This window comes from Choloepus didactylus, chromosome 1 (assembly GCF_015220235.1).
Source record: "Choloepus didactylus isolate mChoDid1 chromosome 1, mChoDid1.pri, whole genome shotgun sequence".
NCBI lineage: Eukaryota > Metazoa > Chordata > Mammalia > Pilosa > Megalonychidae > Choloepus > Choloepus didactylus.
The window spans coordinates 154,430,076-154,443,073 of record NC_051307.1 but is presented as its reverse complement, the minus strand read 5'-3'; the positions used below and the strand labels follow the sequence as shown (position 1 = coordinate 154,443,073).

Here is a 12,998-nt window from a genome sequence, read left to right as displayed (position 1 = left end):
TGGTGAAGGAGGAGCAGTCACTCAGACTCATCAGAAGATATCGATTTTGTGTTTGGTGAGTGGCCTTGTCTGTCTTGTTGGGGACAGGGGAGTGGGGTGGGGTTCTGTCCAAGCTTGCTTATGCGCAGTTGGGAAATCATGGTCTGGCTGCCAGAAGGGCTGGTTTTCATTTTCTCAGTTTGAAACCCAGTGTTCTTCTTAAGAACCCAAAGAAGTAGTGTCCCCTTTCTTGCCTCTCTAGTCCCTGTTCTCTTCAGAACAGTTCCTATGTGCTTCAGAAATGGGTCAACAATACAAAGTTTAAATAAAACAGTCACAATCAAAAGTGTGAAAATTGCTCACCACACTTTTCTTAAAAGTGTGGAACTGGGTATTTGCGTCAGATGCATTAAAGTCTTCATATTTTGGTAAACCCCCATTCTGCTGTGGGGGACAGAAATCTGAGCAGTTTTGTCTTAATTAAACCAGGGTTTTTCTTTTCCTCATGTAATGAGAACCCAGAACGGGGCAGCCCAGGCTGAAACAGTGGCTCCAGGATGCCATCAGAGACCCTGATTCTTTCCATCCATCTGCTCAGCCTTTCATGGCGTGTGCTTGATGCCTGATGATGACAGCATGTACAGAAAGGTCGTTTCACCTTCAGCACTTTGACTGTATTGCAAGCAAGAAGAAATGGAAGAACAAGGCAAAAATATCATGCCAGCTGGGCCTGCCTCCTTTTAAAGAAAACTTCTGCTTATATCTCCTTGGCAAGAGCTATGTCACATGACTACTTCACATGCAAGGGATACTGAGGAATGTTGCTTTCTCACCTGTCTTATGACCCACATGCCAAACACTAATTGTGTTAGCAAGGTAGCAGTGGACAATGGATATCGGAGAGGTCATCAGAGGCTTAGCCAGGCACCACTGAGAACCCTGTAAATCTTCCATTACCGAGAAAGAAGTTCCTAGGTATACTAGTTTTGTATATATATTGCTGTGGAACAATCACTGCAAAATTTAGTGGCTTAATAAGAACAAACAAACCCTATTACTTGTGCTGGTTTGAATCTATTATGTTCCCCACAAAAGCCATGCTCTTTAATGCAATCTTGTGGGGGCAGATTTGTTAGATTTTGATTAGGGTGGGCCCTTTGGATTAGGTTGTTTCCATGGAGATGTGACTCACCCAACTGTAGGTGAGACCTTTTGATTAGATAATTTCCAAGCAGGTGTGACCACACCCATCCAGTGTTTAGTTCACTGGGGTACTTTAAGAGAGCTCATGAAGAGACAGAGCACAGAGAAGCTAAGAGCCAACATAGACCCAGGTGCTTGGAGACGCTGGGAGAGGTAGACAGAAGGATGTTTGGAGATGCTAAGCTAAGAGATGAAGCCCTGAGTTTGCTAACACCTCTGTTAGCTTGGAAGGCACACGGCTGGCATCTGATGTTACTTTGCTCCCAGGTTATGTTTCAAAATGGCTTTCTCCAAAATGTCTCTGGGCCTCTGTCTGCATCTCCAAGCATCTCCAAGCATCAGCGTCAGTGTCAGTTCCTAGCTTCTCTCCAAAATGTCCCTCTCAACTGCTCTGAGCTCCTTCTGAGTTCTTCTTACAGGACTCCAGTGATTTAATTAAGACTCACCCTGAATGGGCAGGGGCCATATCTCCATGGAAATAGTTTAATCAAATGTCTTGCCCACAGTTGACTGAGTCACATCTCCACAGAAACATTCAATCAAAAGATTAATGTCTGCCCTCACAAGATTATATTAAAGAATATGGCTTTTGGGTGGACATAATATATCCAAACCAGCACAACCAGTAAGGTCTTGCCTTGAAGAAACTTTGTTCTGGACGAGAAGCCAATAGTACATAAATAAACAAAACAAATAATAAACGAAAATGCTGTGAAGAATATAAAACAGGGCATTGTGCCAGTGCTCGGGGATGGTGTCATTAGAGAAGGCATCTCTGACAGCGTAGAAGTCCTTGAGGCAGAAATGAGTGTGGCAAGTTTGAGGAACAGAAAGAAGCCTGGGCTGGAGCGCAATAAGCAGCTGGCAAGGGGCAGGCCTTGAAGAGACAGGCAGGGACTGGCTGCGGCAGGTCTCCCGGGCCATGGTGAGGAGGTTGAGTTTTATTCTAAATGTGATGGGAAGCTGTGGGAGAATTTTCTTCTACCCCCAAGCCTCTTGATACACACCAACTTGATAGGCTGCAGTGTGGGACTCTCGAGGGGAAAGAGGAGAAAGAGTGGTCCTCCTGAACACATTGGGGAGCGGTGCCAGCCAGGTCTGTTGCCCCTACCTCTCTCACCCCTGAATTAGTTTCCTGTTGCAGCGGTGACAGATTAGCACAAATTTAGTGGCTTAAAACAACATAAATCCATTATCTTACAGTTCTGGAGAAGCCAGACACAGGTCTCACTGGACAAAAGTCAAATTGTCAGGGTGGCTGTGTTCCTTTATGGAGGCTCTAAGGGAGAATCCATTTCTTTGTGTTTTCCATCTTCTAGGAGCTGCCAGCATTTCTTGGCTCATGGCCCTTTCTTCCGTCTTTAAAGCCAGCAATAGCGGGCAGACTCCTACTCACATTGCATCTCTCTGCATTTACTTCTATCCTCTCATCTTTCCTTTGACCACAGGTTCTTGGTTTCCTGTTCCTGGGCTCACGTGATCAGGTCAAACCTGCCAGGTAATCCAGGATAATCTGGCCGCCTCAAATCTGTAACCTTAATCACATCTGCAATGTCCTGTCTGTCATGTAAGGTAACATATACACAGATTCCAAGGCTCGGGGCATGGACATCTTTAGGGACCCTTATTCTACCTACCACACACCCTCCATCTTTAGTTTACACACCCCATATCCACTGTCCACAGCAAGATTTCATCCCACTTCTCCAGAAAGCTGCAGCTGCTTTTGGACTTTTCTCCTTAATAGTCCCCAAAAAACTCCTTCACAGGCCCAGCCCTCGGCAGCTTCCTTTATTCCCTTGCCCCTTTCCTCCTGAGACAGAGAACAAAATGAGCCGCAAATCGAAACCTCTAGTGGACAGGACAGGTCCAGGTGGTGACGCGAGTATGTCCCCCGGCACTGGCCTCTTCCCAGCGGATGTGGGAAGTAACCACCACTGCTAACATCGTCTCTCTGGGAAACCGCGTTCAGGGTGCCGGTGCTGCCCGTCAGCTGACCGGCGCGGCGTCTGAGCTCGCCAGGCCTGCCTCTGTCCCCCCTGGCACCCGGTGATGACCAGGACACGGGTCCTCCTTCCTCCACTCGTGATTAGATCTCGCCGCTCGCAGAGCAGTTGACTGCGACAAGCCCGGCCGGCAGCCAGGACACCAGGATCTCTAAAAGCCCGAGCCTTTGGGCTCCGACACACCCTGGGACGATATTTCCTGCCCGAAGCCTCTGCTCTTCTCCCTCCCGCGCCCTCCCCGCTGCGGCCCTCGGGTGCCAGCGCCCGGTCCCCGCCCCCGGCGGTCGCTGTGACCGCCCCTCCCAGGCGTCGCCAAGGCGCGGGACCCGACGCGGGAGGCCGGTGCGGCGAGGGACGCAGGGACCCTGCGCCAGTGTGAGTGGGGGGCGCAGAGCCGGGACCCGGGGGGCTGGGAGAGGGTCCGAAGAAGGGCAGGCTGCTCCGGCACCCCAAACCACGTGGCCCCGGGTTAAATTCTCAGTACCCGGCTGGGGCCGGGGCTCAATGGAGATTGTGCGTGCTTGCAGCCCTGTTTCCTCCCTAGGTGGCACCGCCACCACCCCGGTTTCCCCAGGGCAGGGTGACCCAGTACGTGGCATTTGGGGATTTCCCGGCCTCTGGGTATAATAGCTAGGATTCTCTTTATGGAAATTGTTCCATGAATTGTATGGAAAAGAGAGCAGGAAGCAGCCTATACTTGCCATCCCTCTCTTGTCCCCTGGGATCCTGAGCTGGAGCCGGCTGCTGCGCTATCTGGGCATGCAGGGAGATTCCACCCTCTCCCTCTCAGGACAGGCGCCCCCACCCTCACTCCCAGCCCTTCAGCCCTCGCCCCCATCATCCCTTCTCCAGGAAGCTGGGGAGAGGGAGAGAGTCACCCTCAGATAACGTAAGTAAGACCTAGCACTGAGCACTGGGCACATACACAGCAGGCCTTCAATAGATATTCATTGATGAATCAATGGATCAGTGCTAGCTTTGGAACACCTAAGTATTTGCGCCACAACATATACTGTACAGGAAATGACACGAAGAAATGCTTGTCATAAAATATTAAGTGACAAACTCAAGATTTAGAAGTGTATTAATAGAGTGTTAAAAGAAAAACTTTTCATGCAATTTAGGATCTCACAGCTTTATTGAGCCATTCATGAATCCATCAGCATCCCACTCAGAAAGTAGAAGGGAGCTCCACTGAGAGGATGGAAAGGGGAAGTTCATGGAGATCTAAGTGGGAAGCAAGCGAGGAAATGCTCTGGTTGGCTGATATTGTTTCCATTTTACGTAAGGGGGTGTGCTGATTTGGAGCTGTTATGTACCCCAGAAAGGACCATATCTTTTAATCCATTCTTGTGGGGGCAGACCTATTGTGGGTGGGACCTTTTGGTTAGGCTATTTCAATTGAGATGTGACCCCCAGCCCATTCAAGGGGATCTTAATTCTTCACTGGAGTCCTTTATGAGAGGATAAAAGGCAGGTAAAGCAGGAGAGCAGAGAGAGAAATGAACAGAGACGTTTGGAGACAGCCATTGAAACGAGAACCAGGAGTGAAGGACTAGCAGACATAACCATGTGCCTTCCCATGTGACAGAGGAAACCTGGTGCCTTTCCTCAGAGAAGTGTCTTCCTCCTGATGCCTTAATTTGGACATTTTCATGGCCTTAGAACTGTAAATTTGTAACCAAATAAAACCCCATTGAAAAAGCCAACCCGTTTCTGATATATTGCATTTGGCAGCTTTAGCAAACCGAAACAGAGGGTCTTACAAAGTGGGGAGCAGATATGCATTGATTAGTATGGTATGTTTGTCCATTCTTATAAGCTCTCTCTGCTGGACTGAAACTAGTTTTATCACCAGGTGTTGCTTATTAGCAACCCTATAAGATATGTTCCATTTTCTCAGAAAACCCCTGCAGGTCACTTGTTTTTGTTTTCTGGAAAAGCTCTTTCTAGAAAGGGATCTTCTCCTGGCAATGCCCAATGCTGGTGACCATTTTCTTTTACTTACATACACCAGAATTGGGAATGATCCCAATTCTGGTGTATGTATTTGTGTGTAGTTTGTGTATCTGTGTGCCAGTTTGGATATATTATGTCCCTCAGAAAAAGTTGTGTTCTCTGATGCAATCTTGTGGGTGCAGGCGTATAGTGTTGATTAGGTTGGAATATTGGTTTGGGTTGTTTCCATGGAGATGTGACCCACCCAACTGTGAGTGACACCTTTGTTTAGGAGGTGATCTCTGATTGAAAGTTTCCATGGACGTGTGGCCCCGCCCATTCAGCCTGGGCCTTGATTAGTTCACTGGAGCCCTATAAAAGCTCAGATAGAAGGAGCTCACTGTTACCTGCAGCTGAGAGACACAGTTTGAAGATGCTGACACTGACATTTTGGAGAATGCCATTTTCAAATGCCACCTGGGAGCAAGTGGACACCAGCCATGTGCCTTCCCAGCTAACAGAGCTTTTCGGACGCCATTGGCCATCCTTCAGTGAAGGTACCCTGTTGTTGATGCCTTACCTTGGATACTTTATGGCCTTCAGACTGTAACTTTATTAACCAAATAAACCCCCTTTATAAATGCCAATCCATTTCTGGTATTTTGCATAATGGCAGCATTAGCAAACCGGAACATCTGCAATCACGCATCAAAAACTGGTGTGAATGGAGAACATCTTCTTGACCAAAAGGGGGATGCAAAAGGAAATGAAATAAGCTTCAGTGGCAGAGAGATTCCAAAAGAAGCCGAGAGGTCACTCTAGTGGGCACTCTTACACAGAATATAGACAACCCTTTTTAGGTTCTAATAAATTGGAATAGCTAGCAGTAAATACCTGAAACTATCAAACTACAACCCAGAACCCATGAATCTTGAAGACAATTGTATAAAAATGTAGCTTGTGAGGGGTGACAACGTGATTGGGAAAGCAATATGGACCATACTCCCCTTTATCTTGTTTATGGATGGAGGAGTAGGGAAATGGGGGGGGGGGGGCAGGCACCCAGTGTTCTTTTTTACTTTAATTGTTCTTTTTCACTTTAATTTTTATTCTTATTATTTTTGTATGTGTGGTAATGAAAATGTCAAAAATTAATTTTGGTGATGAATGCACCACTATATAATGATACTGTAAACAATTGAATATATGCTTTGTTTTGTATGACTGCATGGTATGTGAATATATCTCAATAAAAATGAATTTAAAAAAAAGCTGGTGTGAAATGCTCCAAAACATGAACATTAATAACAATATAGTACCTTTTAGGTGATACCCTGTAGTAGTTCATAATTTGGGCTTTGGAGCCAGACTGCCTGAGTTTGGATCCCAAGTGCACAATTTACAAGCTGCCTGACCTTAGGCAAATTATTTCTTTCTCTATGCCTCTGTCCCCCTTCTGAGCACTTAGACTGGACTCTTCTTAGCACTTGTCATGTACTAACTCACTTATTTCTCGTAACAACTCTGTGAGGCAGTTACTGATCACCATCAAACCTATGTTACTGAAGAAAAAACTTTACATACGTTGTCTTATTTAACCGTCACAAATACTCAGAGATATTATCTCCCCATTTTTACAGTTGAAGAAAATGAAGTTCAGAGAAATGAACTGTATCACCTGGAGTCACTCTATCTGTAATTGACAGGAACAGGATTTAAACCAGTTCCTCCTGACCCAAAGCCTGGACCTTTCCCTCCCCACCTCATACACTTTCCCTTGCTTTTATGCCAGTGTTTGCCAATTGCCACATGATAGAGATCACCTGGAATCTGCCACAAGCACAACCTTGGGAGTCAGGAGATCCAGCTCTGTTTTCAACCCAAGCAAGCCCTTCCCCTTCTTGGGCCTCAGTTTTGTCATGAATAAAACAAGAGGTTAGACCAGGGCCAAGAAGGTGATTAGGTTTCCAGGAGCTGCCTTGTCTGGTTGCTCTGGAGTAGCAGCCTCTAGCATGGCCTCAATAGAATTCTGAGGCTGCTTCTGTGTGATGGCCATGGGTGAGGGAGGTGGTAGGACAAGCAACCATCCCAGTATATCCAGCATATCGATCACCCTAGTGGTGGCATCCCTGGATTAGACAATCTGAACAATCCCAGCCAAAGCTAATAATACTGCAATTTTTCCCTTACCCCAGTACCTGAGTGTCTCTACTCCCAGAACTTTTTCACTCATTCATTCAGCAACTAAAAGTGACTACCATGTGTCTGGCACTGTTCTAACCCTGGGGAAACTTCAATGAACAATACACACAGTATTTGCAAGGTCCCTGCTCATCAAGCCGCTTGATCCTCACCCAGGGCCTGTTCCCTGTGCACCCCACTCATGGGAAGCCATCCCCCGCTGGGCCAGTCTCCTGTGTCTAGTCCCTGCTTACACAGACCTTACATGCTAGAGGAGGGAGAAAAACACTAAACTCACAAACAAATATTAAACTTAAGAAATACCTCAGATGATGACAACTGTTGTTCAGAAAATTAAAACAGGAAATGTGATAGAGATGAACTGAGGCCATTCTGACTAGAAGATACGAAACTGGAAAATGAACAATAGGAAGACATGAGCCATGAGAATAATAAGGATACAAGCATTTCAAGCAGAAGAAATACCTAGTGCAAAACTTCTAATGCTGGCCTATCACAATGCAGCAAACTTTTTTTGCAGAAATCAAAAAGCTGATCCTCAAATTCATATGGAATTGCAAGGGACCCCAAATAGCCAGATCAATAGTGCAAAAGAAAAACAAAGTTGGAGATCTCACACTGCCCAATTTCAAAACTTATTACAAAACCATAGTAATCAAAAATGTGGTACTGTCATAAAGATAGGATATAGATCAATGGAATCATACTGAGTGTCCAGAAATGAACGTGCCAATCTACGGCCAACTGACTTTTGACAAGGGTATCAAGTACATTAAATGGGAAAAGTATATTCTCTTCAACAAATGATGCTGGGAAAACTGGATAACCACATGCAAAAGAATGAAGGTGGCCCCTTATCTCACATCACATACAAAAATTAACTCAAAATGGATCAATGACCTAAACCTAAGAGTTAAAACCATAAAATTCTTAGAAAAAAACATAGGAGAAAACTTCTTGACTTTGGATTTGGTAGTCATTTCTTAGATATGACACCAAAATTACAAGGAACAAAAGAAAAAAATAGATAAACTGGACTTCATCAAAATTAAAACTTTTGTGCATCAAAGGATGTTACCAAGAAAGTGAAAAGACAACCTACAGAATGTGAGAAAATATTTGGAAACTATGTATCTGGTTAATATCCAGAATATAGAAAAAACTCCTACAACTGAACAACAAAAAGACAACCCAATTTAAAAAATGGGCTAAGGACTTGAATAGAAATTTCTTTAAAGCAGATATATAAGTGGCCAATAAGCTCATGAAACAGTGCTCAACATCATTGGTCATTAGGGTAATGCAAACCAAAACCATGAGATACCACTTCACACCCACTAGGATGTCTACTATTTAAATAAATGAATGAATGAATAAATGAATGAATAAATATTGGTGAGGGTGCAGACAAGTTGGAACCCTTGTACATTGTTAGTAGGATTGTAAAAAGAAGTTAAATATAGACTACTGTATGACCTGGCAGTTCCACTTGTAGGTATATACCCCAAAGAATTAAAAGAGGGACTCAAACAGATACTTGCACACCAATGTTCATAGAGGCATTATTCACAATTGCCAAAAGGTGGAAACAACCTGGGTGTACACTCACAGATGAAAGGATAAACAAAATATAGTTTATCCATTCATATATATATGCATGAATATATATATGAGGAAATGTTCTGATACATGCTACAACATGGACCTTAATGCTGAGTGAAATAAGCCAGACACAAAAGAACAAATATTATATGATTCCACTTATAAGAAATATCTAGGAAAAATAAATTAATAGAGACCGAAAGTATATTAGAGGTTACCAAGGGCCCAGCGGAAGGAGAATGGGGAGCCATTGCTTAGTAAGTACAGAGTTTCTGTTTGGGGTCATGAAGAAGTCTTAGCAATGGATGGCGATGATGGTAACACAAGATTGTGAATGTAATTAATAGCACTGAAGTGTACAATAAAAAAATGGTGTTATATGTATATAATTAGAAAATTTTTTTAAATCTTTAAAGCTGGAACAAATTTTATTGTGTTCAAGGAAACGAAAAGATCAATATGGGAGAGAATAATATGAGATAAAGTTGAGATGTCTTGAAGACATAGGCAAAGGGGAGGCATCACATTATGGTTTTATAAAACATAGTAAAGATTTTGACTTTTATTACAAGTGCAATGGAATTTCTAGCTAGGGTAGAATAGCTGTGGCTCACCAACATGTTTGCCAAGAACAAATAGAAGTCAGATAAAAAAACAAAAAACAAAAAACAAAAACCATGCTATTGGTTTGAAGGAATCAGAGAGCTACCAAGGCAATCAGGACTGGAGTTAAAGCCAAGATCCCAGAGAGAAGGAAACCACAACATTCTGCTAATCCTCTTAGAGCATTTGCTGATTCTTGGAGCTGAGCTAGAGGGTGAAAAACTGGGCAGACGGCAGTGGCTAAGAGGCAGAAAAGCCAGCAGAGCGTTTTGGCTATCTCAGGAGGCTGGAGACAAAAGTTGGAGTTTGCTGGAGACGGTATGTGCCGGTTTGAATGTATTATGTCCCCCAGAAAAAGCCATATTCTTTGATGCAATCTTGTGGGGCAGACATAATAGTGGGGATTAAATTGGAATGTTTGGATTAGGTTGTTTGTATGAGATGCGCCCCACCCAACTGTAGACGATAACTGATGGGATATTTCCATGGAGGTGTGGCCCCACCCATTCAGGGTGGGCCTTGATCAGTGGAGCCATATAAATGAGCTGACTCAAAGAGAAGGAACTCAGTGCAGCTGTGAGTGATGTTTTGAAAAGGAGCAAGCTTGCTAGAGAGGAACGTCCTGGGAGAAAGCCATTTTGAAACCAGAACTTTGGAGCAGATGCCAGCCACGTGCCTTCCCAGCTAACAGAGGTTTTCTGGACACCATTGGCCATCCTCCAGTGAAGGTACCCGATTACTGATCTGTTACCTTGGACACTTTATGGCCTTAAGACTGTAACTGTGTAGCCAAATAAACTCCCTTTTTATAAAAGCCAGTCCATCTCTGGTGTTTTGCATTCTGCAGCATTAGCAAACTAGAACACAGTAGTTGTAGTTTGGGGTTGCCAAGGTGACCTGGTCTTGAGGAGCCAAAATCTTGGAGCTTTTGGAAGGGAGGCACAAGGAAGTAAGCCAGACACGCTGTGGTATTCTTCTTAAGCCTGCACAGGACAAGAGACTAAGAAACTAAGACAAAGGTGCTCGGGAGCAGGTATAAACCAAGGGTAGACCAAACCTCTTAAAATATGCACCCTAGTTTTGAGTCATCTTAGTGCCTGATTGGATTAGGGTGACCAGCCTGTCTTGTAGAACAGTGCTTCTCAAACTTTAGCAGGCAAAAGAGTCACTTTGAGAGCTTGTTAAAATACAGATTTGGGGGTCACAATCTCAGAGATTTTGATTTGGTAGGTCCATGGAAGGTGCCCAAGAATTTGCATTTCTAACAAGCTGCCAAGGTGATGCTGATGCTGTTGGTTTATGGTTCCCACTTTGAGTAGTTAGAAACAAGACTATGCAAAAAATATATTTAGAATTAAATTCATGACAATGATAACACAAAATACATGAAAGAATTAAATGGAGATAAATGTTCTTTATATTGGGAAAGAATTTCCATCACAGTAATAAATTAAGGATGCATGTTGTAGTCTCTGGGATAAACATTAAAAAATAATTTAAAAATAACTATTTAAGCTAATAAAGGAGAACATATAATAATTAAAAAATACTTTATTACTCCAAAAAAAGACAAGAATAAAGAGAAGAATCATAAAACAGGTGGGAAAAAAGAGGGTAGATTTAATCCCAAATATGTATATGGACTAAATGTTCCAATTAAAAGATTAAATTTATTAAAACAGGTTTTTTCTTAAAATGCACCAATATATGCAGCTTTCAAGTGACACACCTTAACTTTAAGGACCCTGAATTGTTGACATAAAAAGATGGAATAAAAAAACATACTGTACAAACACTAACCAAAAGGAAGCCGGTATAGTTATAATAATACCAGACCAGGTGAATTCTAAGTCATAGGTTCACAAATTTTCTTGGTTCATGGCACCTTTAGTCAGTCAGTGAGTTTTTCATTGGCACCACAGACCAAAAGAAATCCTCAACAGTTCCATTCATTAAGTAGTCAGGTCCAAATAATTTAAGTAGTGTTTATAACCTAACAACTTAGTAGCCATTTGAAAAAAAAAGCACATAAATTTAAAAATGTATATGTTAATTTAATTCTCTAATAACCACAGTTATTTGTTAATGGGATGTGTTTACTTGAGCACTGCACAACTTCTCAAACCTTTGAGTCAAATTGGATACTGTCATCTTCATTTCCTGTTCTACACTGATTTTCAGTACTCCCTTTTTTTCACAGCAACCTCCAAACCCCCAATTTCACAAAACTATGATGTCATTGAAAGTAATACATAGCATTGTGATGGTTTTACAATATGTCCTCCAATTCCTTGATATTTCTCCCTTCAAGAGATGGGGTGAATTCCTTTCCTCTTGAGTGTAGGCTGGACTTAGTAATTCACTTCTAACAAATAGACCGTGAGGAAGGGATGGTGCGTGTCTTCTGGGACTAGGCCATAAAAGGCATTGCAACTTCCTCCCTACTCTCTCTCTTGGATCATTTGCTCTGGGGGAAACCTATTGCCATGTCTTAGGGACATTCAAATAATCCTATGCAGAGGCCCACATGATGAGGAACTGAGGCCTCCTGCCAAAAGCCAGGGAAGAACTGAAGCCTCTGATCAACAGCCAGTGAATGAACCATTTTGGAAACTGACCTTCAGAAGATGCAGCTCAGGCTGACAGCTTGATTACAACTCCACAAGAGACCATGACCCAGATCCACCCAACTAATCCACTCCCAAATTCCTGACCCACAGAAATTGTGAGATAATAAAGTTTTGTGTTTTAAGCTGCTAATTTTGGGGGAAATTTGTTACATATCAATAGATTATTAGTTCAGTCATGACCTAATTTGAAACAATGAACCACTTCCAGGTAGTAGTTCACGTGGCATCTGACAGATGTTGCTGGATTTCCCTCGAAATTTTAAAATATCCTACAATGCCTCTGTGTTTGCTGCTATGCCCATAGGCACCACAGTGCACAGTTTGGAACCACAACTCTAAGGCACGAAGTATTACTAAAGAGAAAGAAAGATATTAAATAATAACAAAAGGACCAACCTAACAGGAAGATCTAACAATTCTAAATTTAAAAGAACCTAATAACATAGCTCTGAAATATAGAAAACAAAAATTGCCAGAACTAATAGCAGAAATAGATTCATATATCTCTCTTAATAACTGATTGAATAAGCATACAAAAAATCGATAAAGATAGGTGCAATGGTAAGACATTGGAGACATTCAAGCAGAACAATCACACGATCTAGTTTACATTTCAAAAATGTCATTCTAGTTGTTGTCTGGAGAATAGACTGAAGGGGAATGTGGTGGTTTGAAGTTCAATGTACCCCAGAAAAACATGTTCTTAAATCTAGTCCATTCCTGTGGGTGTGAACCCATTCTAAGTAGGATCTTTTGATGAGGTTACTTCAATTAAGGTGTGACCCACCTCATTCAGAATGAGTCTTATTCCTATTACTGGAGACCTTTATAAAGA

The 12,998-nt window shown here is 42.8% G+C and overlaps 1 protein-coding gene across 1 annotated transcript in view; it reads left to right on the top strand.

The window, feature by feature from the left end:
• Window positions 1-3,534: 3,534 nt before the first annotated feature.
• LOC119527598 overlaps window positions 3,535-12,998 on the top strand; it is a 60,779-nt gene continuing 51,315 nt past the window's right edge. The window contains exon 1 of the mRNA XM_037827794.1: window positions 3,535-3,563. The gene's annotated coding sequence lies outside the window, so the exon portion shown is untranslated. The remainder of the gene's footprint in view (window positions 3,564-12,998) is intronic.